The sequence below is a fragment of the Rhinolophus sinicus genome, chromosome 15 (genome assembly GCF_057876585.1).
Source record: "Rhinolophus sinicus isolate RSI-liver-muscle chromosome 15, RSI-T2T, whole genome shotgun sequence".
In the NCBI taxonomy this organism is placed as follows: Eukaryota; Metazoa; Chordata; class Mammalia; order Chiroptera; family Rhinolophidae; genus Rhinolophus; species Rhinolophus sinicus.
Window position 1 is genome coordinate 25,626,584 of NC_142515.1, and position 12,273 is coordinate 25,638,856.

The window sequence follows — 12,273 nt, forward strand, 5'->3', positions numbered from 1 at the left end:
TCATGGATACAAAGCGTTTCACAAACACATCTGTCCCACCAATCTGAGCCAGCTCTTTGCCCGCCAAACTCAAGCTTGGTCCATTTTACGCCAAAGGCCAGTGTGGACTCAGCCAGCTGGAGGGACCCTCTCCCGCCAAAGTCCCCACGGCCCTGTCGTTAGGTGCCAAGCAGATGCCCAGGCCTTACCCTTGGAGTTCTGCTTCCTTTGAGCGGGGTGAGGCCTGGGCTCAGGCAGGCTCAGCAAACTCTCCAGGGGCCTCCAAGAAAGAACGGTGCTCCCAGTGCTAGCAGTAGCTTTGTCTACTGCTACTTATGTTTATTTTAGTTGTGGTGACTTTTTATTCTGAAGCAATGTCAAATTTACAGAAAAATTCCGAGAACTGTATGAAAAACTCTCAAATCCCCTTTAGGCGGATTCACTAATTGTTCACGTTTTGTCCCTTTGCTTAATATTTTTCTCTCTTTCTAAATAAAAAAAATAAAACAGAAATGAAGCTTTCCAAATGGGTATGACACAACTTGACAGCAGGACACATATAATATCTAAGTAAATGCATCCATATATTTTGGCAGCTCAACAGCTGCTTACTGATAGAGATGGGCCATCATACCCTTTGGTGCTGAAGGTCATGGTTACCTGGGGTTTGGGGGGTAAAGGGGATTTGGCTAGGATGAGGGACAAGAAAGCTTTGGGGGATGATGGAAACAGTCTATATCCTGATTGTGGTGGTTACACAATATATAAATGTGTCAAATTCATCTATCTGAATGTATGCTTACAATAGATACATGTTATTGTAGATAATTTACATTTCAATAAAGTTGATTTTTTAGAATGTATCCTTTTTTTTTTTAAAGTTCAGTGGCCTCTGTTCTGAAGAACCCAGCAGACAAAAACTGATGCCTGAAGAAGTTTGGATTTTATGCCCTTCATTATCATATATTTATATGGCACTTATACATCAGGCTCTGGTCTAAGCACTTTACAAAAATGAACTCATTTGATCCTGACAACAAGCCTATGGTGCAAGGGCTGTCATGGTCCCCATTTTACAGATCAGGAAGAGAGGTTAGAGTGGTCCCAGATGGCAAGGCTAAAAAGAAGCAAAATGTGACTGCACCCAGGCAGGCTGGCACCAGAGCCCCTGCTCTTTGCCACTATGCGAAGCTGTTTCTTTTCGTGATCGTGAGAAACCAGGTCCTGTCTAAACATGGACTGTCTGCTCCATAGCAGAGGCGCCCCTGAATGCCTGGGGCCAGCCAGGGGGCAGAGCAAAGCTGACTGTCCTTGGGGCTTCGCTGCTGAGCACCCATGTCACCGACTTTCCTTCACTTCCCCCAATCCTCGACACTCCCTGGATCTGTCATTCCCATCTCTAGTGCTTTCCAACTGCCCAATTTTAGGAAGCATCCAGCGATGCCACTTAGCCTATGGCTGGAGACAGAGTTGGTCGTTGGAGCCATTCTGTCTGTCTTCAAGAGATATTAACAGAAAATAAATATCAATGTGTGATTTCCTAAAGTTCTATGTTTCAGGAGCTGGGGCTGGTTTCCTGGTGACTTGTGTAATTCCTGTAAGTCAGGGCTCTGTGGGGGAGAATGCTGGACCAGATCTCAGGAGACATGGTTCAAGAATGGACTTTACTACTGAATTGCTGTGTGATGTAGGGCATGTTACTTCCCTTCTCTGGATCTCAGTTTTCTCATCTAAAATAACAGGAGGTTAGACCAGATCAAAGGTTCTTGGCCTGTGGATCCCTGGGAAGTTCGTGGGTGGGTTTCAAATGTTCTAAGAATCCCCAAATTTATATGCAGAGTGTTTTGTGCGTGTGGTTAAAGAGGCCCATAGATCCATCTGTTTTTCAAAGAGACCCACTATTCTTCTAAAATTTCAGCATCACTTGCCTGCCAAGGTCCTTTCTAGTTCTAAAATTCTAAGATTCTACATCTTAATCGAAGCCTTTGTACTGCACATCAGCCTGGAACCTTCATTTATACACAATAACGAAGGAAACCCAGGATATTCATCAAAGCAAGGACTAGCCCACGCGCCTCCTGGTTGTAATCTAGTCTTATTCAATCATTCATTCATTCAACACATATCCATTATAATAATTATGTGATATTCAAATAACTTTGACCAGTAGTTCCACATATGTCCAGACCCGAAACAATGCCCCAGGGACTGACACTGTATGGCACATAGTACACATTCTGTACATACTTTGTGAATGAAACGGTGAACAGGGAAGCTGACAATGGTGCAGGGAATGGGAATATAGGTAGAAAAGGGTGAAGCCTAAGTCAAAACACCTGAATTTTCACCTCAATGTGGCTCCACACAAAGCCTCTTCCCCTCTGGCCTCTCCTTTTTCAGCTGTAAAATGAGGGACATAGACTAGCTAAGCTTCGAGGTCCTCACTGGATTTAAGATTCCAGGATGTCAAGACTACCCCAGGCCATTCAGGAGGGGTTCTGGGAAAGAGCAGTCCCTAAGGCTTCCCCATCACAGGGAGGTCTCTAGCTAAGTATCTTAGTCATCTATTGTTACATAACAAATTAGCCTAAATGTTAGCAACTTAAAACAGCAAGTATATAATTTCTGGTCAAAATGGCAGAGTAGGTAAACGCTGTGCTCACCTCCTCTTAGGACCACATCAATTACAACTAAGTTACAAAACAACCATCACTGAGACTCGTCTGAAGTCTAGCTGAACCAAAGCCCTACAATTACAGACATACAGACACAGCTCGAGACTGGTAGGAGGGGCAAAGACGTGGAACGGGCTGGTCCCACACCCATGTGTGACCATGAAAATTGGGAGGGATATCTCAGCTGTGGAGATCCCCCCAGAGGAGCAAGGGGTTCCAGCCGCACACTAGGCTCCCCAGCCTAGGGTTCCAGTGCCAGGGAAAGAAGTCCCATAACTTCTGGCTGTGAAAACCAGAGATTGTGGCTGAGTGAGCCACAGGGCAGCTGCAGTCCTAGGTGCTTCTCTTAAAGAGCCTGAGCACGGACTTACTCACCAACAGATTCACCCACTCTGAGCTCCAGCGCTGGGAGAGCAACTCGAAAGGCACCAGGGACATACAGGGAGGAACTGAATTGTCCAACTTCAGGGTGAGGGCCAGAGGAGCAGCTTTCTCCTAGAGGAAGGAGCTGGTGGAAGCCATTGTTCGTTGAGCCCTCCCCGTCCCTGCGCACAGATGCAGCCATATCTGAGTCTCCATCTAACTGGCTATCACCTTTTGTCTGCCCCGCCCCAGGGCTTCCCTGAGACCCCGCCCCACTCAACTTTCAGGCACAGAAAGACAGATGCAGGGTGATTCCGCTTATATCTGGAATCTAAAGAATAAAATAAACAAACAAATAAAACAGAAACAAACTCATAGATACAGAGAACATTTTGATGGTTGCCACATGGGAGGGAGGTTGGGGGTGAGTGAGAAAGGGGAAGAGATTAAGAAGTACAAATTGGTTGTTACACAGTAGCCATGGGGATGTATGTAGGGTATAGTATAAGGTATATTGTCAATAATATTTAATAACTATGTATGGTGTCAGATGGGTACTAGGTTTATTGGGGTGATAGATGGGAGGGGGTTTGGGGGCAGGATGAAAAATATGAAGGGATTGAGAAGTACAAATTGGTATTTACAAAATAGTCTTGGGGATATAAAGTAAAGCATAGAGAATATAGTCAATAATACGGTAATAACTATGTATAGTGAGTGCCAGGGGGGTAGTAGACTAGTCAGGGCGATCACTTCTTAAGTTATACACATTTCTAACCACTGTGCTGTGACCTGAAATTAATATAAAATAATATTGAATGTCAAAATAAATGAAGTGTAAAAAAAAAACCACCCAAGTATTTATTACCTTGCATAGATTATGAGGGTTGGGAATCTAGGTAGTTGTAGCTCAGGCTCTCTCATAAGATTGCTGTCAAGATGTAAGACAGAGTGGCAGTCATCTGTAAGCTTGATGGGGCCTGGAGTTTCTGCTTCCAGGCTCACTCATGTGGCTTTTGGCTGGAGTCCTCAGTTCCTTGCCAAATGGGTCTCTCCATAGTGATGCTCATGCCACGGCAGCTGGCTTCCCCCAGAGCAAGTGATGAGAGAGAGAGAGAGAGAGAGAGAGAGAGAGAGAGAGAGAGAGAGAGAGAAGAGAGACCAAGATGAACGTTGCAATGTCTTTTTATAACCTAACCAGGAAGTGGCATCCTATCACTTATGTTGTGTTGTCCTGGCATACAGATCAATCCTGGTATAGTGTAGGAGGGAACTACACAGGGCGTGACTATTGGGAAGTGGGAAGCATTGAGGGCCATCCACCCAGGCTGGAGCCAAATCCCATAGGACCCCCATTTAGACAAGACCACTGCTCGTAACTTTTCGGGGGGGGGGGCGGTACAGGTCCCAGGGAGGAGAGTTTGGGCATGAGCCAGCCAGTGTCCTCAGTAGAATGTCCTACCTACTCCTTTCCCAAAAAGCCCAGTAATTCTTCAGGGCTCCTCACTGAAACCCCGCTGCCCAGTGCAGCCCTGAGGTCAAAGCTGTGCAGGAGGCTCAGCTGGGACCACCCTAAACAACCCAGCAAAACCCCACTTAACTAGAGCAAAGTGAGGCAGGACCCTCACTTAATCAGATGGTTTTCTGTATTCAGCTTCCCTACACTGATAAATAAATCTAAATACTATGGTTAATGATACAGAGATAAATGGCAGGCAAGTATGTTGCTATTAAAGATTTAAAGAAGCCCTTGAAGGGACTATATCTATAAGCTTGTATGCTCTCTACATCTAAAATATGGTGAGATACTGTAAGATCTAGACTTATCAGTGAACGATCTGTTGCCTCACTTTGCTCGCTAAGGCAGAAAAATGAAATAAAACATTTTAGGAAGTTTTTAAAAATCAACATTTCTAACAGTGCAGCCTTTCTGCTGAACTTTCATCTAATTAGGAAATTAAATTAACCAGACCATTTCACTTCCTCTGTAAATGGGATTGAATTTCTTATGGCAGCGACTCAGACTCCTTTTTCCATTTCCTTGACATATCCGGCACTTGCCGCCCCCTTTATTTCTCCCTCAGCCTGGAATTCTTGGTGACTCTGGAGTTAGAGCGAGAAGATGTGGGTTCCAGTCTCTGGTCCATGTGTTACATCTAGGTCATTTGGCCTCTCTGGGCTCCATTCTCCTCGTTTATAAAAGGAGATTAAAGTACATGATTCTCCGAGTCTCTTGCACCCGAACATTCTAGGACTCCTTATGTTGACGTTTCTCTCCCTCTTCACCTTCTGAAATCTGACTGGTTTTTCAGGATGCAAGTAAAACTCTATCACCACTATGGAGCTCCCTTATCTCTGTAGACAGAAGTAATTTCTTCCTGCAATTAATAGGTTGTTTTATGTATTATGCATAAGACGCTAAGCTCTTTGAGCACAGGGGACTGGTCTTTCTCATCTTCCTTTAAAGCACAGTATGAGCACCTACTATGTGCATTGCACTTTAGCACATAGTAGGTGTTCATACTGTGGTTTAAAGGAAGTTCAAAGTGTGATTTTGCAGCACACCGCTGAATTCGCTGCCCTCAACCAGCAGGGGGAGCACGTTTGCTCCTTAAAAGAAGCCAATTCTGAACCTGTACTCTACGGAGATGGATTTACCTCTGAGGGTGAGAGAGGCCCATGGAACTGGGATGAAGGCAGGGATCACAGAAAGACTGTTCTTTCTGACTACGAAGGCACCATTTATTTTTCACCTTGGTAAACAGAAGAACATCTCGAGAACAGAGAGCAACCTTCATGATAAATCAAGAGCACTTCCTATCTCTAAGGCTTGCATGGAGTTACAATGGGGAGACATTCTTGATTAAGCACAGTGTAACCTGGGACATTAAGTCCATGATAAATTGGGAGATAGAGGCCTGCAACCTCATTATTTTTAGGGATATTTAATTACAAAATTCTGTAACAAAATTACACCTTTATTAAAACGGTTTCTCACCAAAGAAGGGGTCTCAAAAGGTGAGGTGATGCCAACAGGATAGGCACTATGCCTTTAGGGCTTTCCCAGAGCGCTCCCTGCACCACTGCATTCTGTTCAGAGATCAGAAACAGCCCCTGGGGAGAGTGGTCTCTCTCTCCACCTGCCCCCACAGAGCATGGAGGCCAGGCAACTGGATTCTATGAAGGAGGGTTGCTTGGTGGATAAACCCGCTTCTCTTTAAAAGGACTCACACCTTCATGTAACATGTGGCTCATTAGTCATTCACACCTTGGTATAAATTATACCGTTTCCACCCTCCAAATGGGGGGCGGGGATTGTTTAGCCTGAGAATGGTCTGTTTGACTTTACATTCCAAAAAGTCATCATTTTGGAGTCCACGATACTGTGGGGGAGGGCAGCCCGAGTGATGAGCCTTTGTGTGTGTGGTGGGGGGCTGTGGGCAGCCAGAGAGTGGTGTGGCAGACATGGAACAGAAGGGGCACCAAGAGATGGTTAACTGCTGAGAACCATACTGCTAATAACTGCCCCTGGACTTTTCAAACAGCCTGTTCTCCATCAATCAATGCATCAGACCACAGGCCCCAATTGTTCATTCAGGAGATATGGTTCCTTGGCGTTCCCAGGGAGTTAACAGTTTCTCCACCATCTAGAAGCAGAAACATGGCGATCCTGGTGGTTAGACCTTGGGGTACTTGTTTCAGCTTTTAGAGACTGAGACCCAGTCTCCTCAACCAGCAAATAGAGACAGTCATCTTACTCCCCTCATGGGAAACACGCTTATGGCTACATTACCCTGCCTAGTGCACAGTGAGACCTCGGCTTCTGTGGCTGCTGCTGCTACTGTTGCTGCTGCTGTAGTTGTTACTGTTGTTGTTTCTACTGTGATTATGTTTGCTATTGTTGCTGTTGCTGTTGTTGTCGTACCTGGCACAGAAGAGGCCCTCGATAAACACCCGCCAGTGTAATTACAGAATCGTCCTGTGCCCTATATCCAGGGCTGGCCTGTGAGAAAAGGGCTGCTGCTCATTACTTATATCCACGTTTGTTCCTCACCCCTGAGCTGCCTAATTAGGAGTCACAGAATGGTGTTGAAATAAACCAAGAAATCTGACACCCCCAGCTGTGCTCCCCTTTTCCTCGGTCACTGTGAAGACCTGAGCAGTGCTCCTTAGGAGATGAGTGCTACTTCTAGAAATTAGCTACTCTGCAGCATTGGTAGAGATGGTCTGCCAGATGCCTTGTGGCAAAGCTCCACCAGGTTCCAGCAATGTCACTTTAGGCATATCACGTAACCGCCTTTTTTTTCCTTCTCATGCCAGTGGGGCTGCTGTGAGGACCTGTGCCCATTCAGTACCTGATGTAGAGCAGGAACTCAGCCAACATTAGCTTCCCTTCCTCCAGCCCCTTCTCCTGCCCCCCAGGCCCCCAGTAAAGGCCTAGAACATCAGAGCTGCAGGGAATCTGAAAGACCAGCCAGCTCTGTCATATTTTTCCAGACTAAGGAAGGACATACAGTGAGACAGAGACAGGTCTGGATGAGAGGTCAGGTGGCCCGCTCCTAGTCCATGCTCAGCCCCAATATTGCTGTACCACCATATATATCACTGTCGTGGGGGCTTAAGCTCAGAGCTTAATTTTCCTGGTTTCATTCCATTGGGATTGTGGCTCTCCTCATTCTTTGAAATTACATCAGCAGAGCTCTAATGACCATTAGCCACCATGGTTTTTCCTTTCTGAGGTCATATGTGTCTTTGGCTATTAACTCATCTGTAATCGTTTGTACTCTGCTCGTATTTTCAGCAGAACTTAGGAATCGTGCCTTGGTCTGGGCTTCTCCTTACAAGTGTAGGACTCGAAATTCAAATTCACAAACCAGAGTCTATTTTCTGGAGCACATCCAAATGTGGGTGAGTGAGAACAGGCAGTTTATAATCCCGAGATGCTAATCTATCTTTCCAGGTTCTGAATGTGGTAGAGAAAGTAATAAAGTTGGAGAACAGAATAGGTTCCAGGCCTGAATGACCAATTAAGCTTTTTTTTTTAAATGACCAAAGGCAATATCTATAAGATACAAGCTAATTATAAGAATTAACAACAACCACTACCAAAAAAACTCAGGCCCTTCAACTATATCAAATACTGAGGAGTGGAAATGCAAAACATCTTATTTTCACTACATCTGATATTTTCCTGCCTATCTGTCAAATTAAACTAAGTCTTAGCTCTGGCCTCAGTTTACCTCTGGTCCCGGATATAGAGGGGAGGCAAGAATGACAGGAAACCACAGGAGGGATGAGAAAGCCTCTGAGTTAAATGCATAAAATACCCGTCAAAGGGCCTTTTCTCCCCTGCCACTTCCAATCATTCATCCAATAACTAAACTGCTTCACAAGCACTATACTAGGCACCAGGGATGCAGCAGTCCCTGCCTTCATGGAGCTGACGTTCCCAGTGGGGAATACAGACACCAAACAAGCATACAAACAGATAAATAATATAATGTCAGAGAGTGCTGAGCCCCAAGAAGGCAATGCAGTGAGTTAATGGATGTGGAAGAACTGGGCTTGCGTAGTTGGATAGATGGTTGGAACAGCATCTTTGAGGTACTGACCTCTATGAGCTGAGACCTGTGTCATGAGCAACTAGCAATGGGCTGTGGGACAACATGGGGGAGGTAGGCAATGGAATGATGGCATAAGGCATGGGGAGGCAAGGTTAGGGACGGTGAGGTAGACGCAGCTCCTGGGGGCAGACAAACCTGGATTTGAATCTCAGCTTTCAGACTTACCAGCAGGATGACCTTGAGCAGGTTACTTAGCCTCTGAGCCCTAGCTTTGAGATGGGGATGATGCTAATAGGATGAGCCTCACAAGGTTAATGTGAAGAATAAATGAGAGGAGCCATTGGACGTGCTTAGCAGGGTGCCTGGTGTGCTAAGTCAGTGGTCGGTTAGTTCCAGCTTCTACTGGGAATTCTTATCGGGGACTCCCAAGGTTACCTCTCGCCGGCCCTGGGCCCACCACGGAGGAAGCCACGAGGTGGCAGTCTTTCAAGCTTTTCAAGTTTAGCCAGTGCCGGGTCAACACTGCTTTATCCTTGTTTTCACCCAACAGGAAAGTGCAAAGACCCAATCCTCCAAAGACCATTTGGGTGCAGGTGTTACTGGAAATAGACAGCGAATATTTTCCGATTTCAGCAGCAACATGAATGGAAAGAACACCAGCCTAAGAGTCAGATCTGGATTCTAGTCTCCACTTAACCATCGAGCTTGGCAATCAATGCATTAGATCCTTCTGGGCCCCAATGTCCCCATCCACCTATACCAGGCTATCATCATGAGGCCCAAATGAGGCCTTGTGAGTGGAATGGCTGGAGGCTGTCCAAAGTGTGCTTGAGCGACAGTCCCAGCTTTGCCACTTACTTGCTGTTTACTTAACCTCTGCTTTTTCATCCATAAAATGGGCATAATAATAGAATCATAGGCTCACTGGGATGATTAAAGTAGTTAACGCATATGAACTGAGCCCAGCACATGTAATTACAGCCCCAGTGTGTGCTGTTACCATTTGTAAAGCACCATTGAGGTGGATCAGCTTGTGAACACAAGCCTTGGTGGCTTTGGTTGGTGACTGCTGGGGAACTGAAGAGAAAGGAGAGCATTTGGTAGAGGATGAGCTCCCAGGGGATCATGAATAAGCAGAAAGAGGGAAGATTTCCATGTGGAGATGGAGAGGAAGGGTCCATAGTAACCAAGCCGGGGAAATATCTCCCGCCCCCACCCCTTTCTAGAAGATGTGCTGGGGGCAGGGGGCAAGAGGAGGAGTGGTAGGTAATTTAATGGGTAAGAAATTGAAACTACACTTTTCATTTCAACAAATCTGGCTTTATCATGGGGCCGAACGCAAAATAGTGCACAAATATTTTACACAAAGTATGAGCCTTGAAAAAACCTTTCAGGCTTCCTGTTGGATGAGATCCCTAGGCCCTTGGGGTGAGGGTGTGTGATGACCCTTTCTTCTGCTCTTAGAGTACTTGGGTAGAAATGCTGCACCAGGGCTGCTTTAATATTTACAAAGCATTGCTTCGTGCACTATCTCATCGTGTTATTCAAGAAGCATTTAAGCACTTTTTGTGGGCCATGCACTATATCCCTGATGGCAAATGGGTATTTATATTTTCTCTGTAGTGGAGTTGAGGAAACAGGCCCAGCAAGATGGAGTGATCCACCCCCCACCCCAGCAAAATTCTCATGTGGCAGAACAGGGTTAGGTACTCACGGATGCTCTTTTTCAGCATGGTGGGCCTATTCCGCTGTGCCTACAGCCCTTCCCCATGACTCCGTTTCCCCCCCACACCCGTTCACTTCCAGTAAGCAAGTACACAGCAATCACTGCCCTGTGCCCTTCCTAACAGCCTTCCAGGCAGAGGTTACAAGATTCAAGAGCAACATTACCTGCTGGCCACATTTCCCTAGCCCATTCCTCTTCCCTCCTTCTCTCTGATGAGTTGGGCATCGATTCTCTGCTGTATTGTAAGCTCCTTGAAGGCAGAGAAGGTCTTATTCATCTCTGTTCCCCCACTGGCTTAACACAGACCACTCCTAACAAGTCCTGAATAAATGCTTGCTGGTGACCCATCTATCCTGGGCCATGCTCTGAATTGATCGCGTCCCAGACACCCCTGGGCTGTACACTGAGTCAGAATGCACCAGCCCAACGTGGGAATTAGATGCTCTGCCTGTGACCTGGGGAGGGTGGTGACTCTATGCTATTGTCCTTACCTGTAAATGCGTGCAGAGCATGTCAAAAATCACAGGCCGGGGAAAAGGCACAGGCACTGGCTAAATTTCCTGAGCTTCCCATTTGCCCCAAACCTGTCTCTCCTGCCTGGAAGGCTGTTAGGAAGGGCACAGGGCAGTGATTGCTGTGTACTTGCTTACTGGAAGTGAATGGGTGTGGGGGGGAAACGGAGTCATGGGGAAGGGCTGTAGGCACAGCGGAATAGGCCCACCATGCTGAAAAAGAGCACCCGTGAGTACCGAACCCTGTTCTGCCACATGAGAATTTTGCTGTGTGTGTGGTGGTGTGTGGGGGGGGTGGATCACTCCATCTTGCTGGGTCTGTTTCCTCAACTCCACTACAGGGAAAATATAAATACCCATTTGCCATCAGGGATATAGTGCACGGCCCACAAAAAGTGCTTAAACGCTTCTTGAATAACACGATGAGATAGTGCACGAAGCAATGCTTTGTAAATATTAAAGCAGCCCTGGTGCAACATTTCTACCCAAGTACTCTAAGAGCAGAAGAAAGGGTCATCACACACCCTCACCCCAAGGGCCTAGGGATCTCATCCAACAGGAAGCCTGAAAGGTTTTTTCAAGGCTCATACTTTGTGTAAAATATGTGTGCACTATTTTGCGTTCGGCCCTATGATAAAGCCAGATTTATTGAAATGAAAAGTGTAGTTTCAATTTCTTACCCATTACATTTCCTACCACTCCTCCTCTTGCCCCCCGCCCCCAGCACATCTTCTGGTAAGAATGCACCTTCAGGAAGGTATAGCACTTTTATGTGGGGTCATTTGCGGTCCTGGAATCCTCCCCAAACATCCCTGTCTAGGAGGCTCGGTGAAAGAGTGCTCTTCAGGTTTAGTTATTTGTGTTTCGTATTTTGGTGGGACAACCTCTACATCCAGCTTTCCTTAGAACTCTTGGCTTTGGCCAGTTGGGTCCCTTGGACCCCGAGGGTCCACAATGAGCTCCCTCACTCCAGCTGCAGGGCTCACAGCCCTAGCCAGCAGGCAGCAATTGAACAGATCAGACAGCAAACAGCCTGTGGGGCTCTCCACTCAGAACTCAACCACCTGTTACCTCGTTCTCACTGCCACCAGACCCTCTGACCCCCTGCCTCCCTGGGGCTGCCCTCCCCTCCCTGCCCTAACCCTTGGTCCTGTCTGAGCTCTTGCCGGCCTCCCAAGGTATCCTAAACCCTCCTCCTGCTGCCATGCCCAGCGCTGCACTCGCAGCCATCCCATCCACCTCTTGCTGAAAAGAGAATTGTGCTCCAGCTCTTAAAGACCTCCAGGGGAGCAGTTTCCACAACCTCTGCAGGAATCTCGTTCTAACATCTCGCAACTCTCACAGAGAAGAAAGCCTTCTTTTCATGAAATCTCAATTCCTTTCTGTTGCTATGAGCATGGAGTTGCTTTTATTCTCTACTAGTTTGTGTTACACTTAAACAACCATAATTCCTC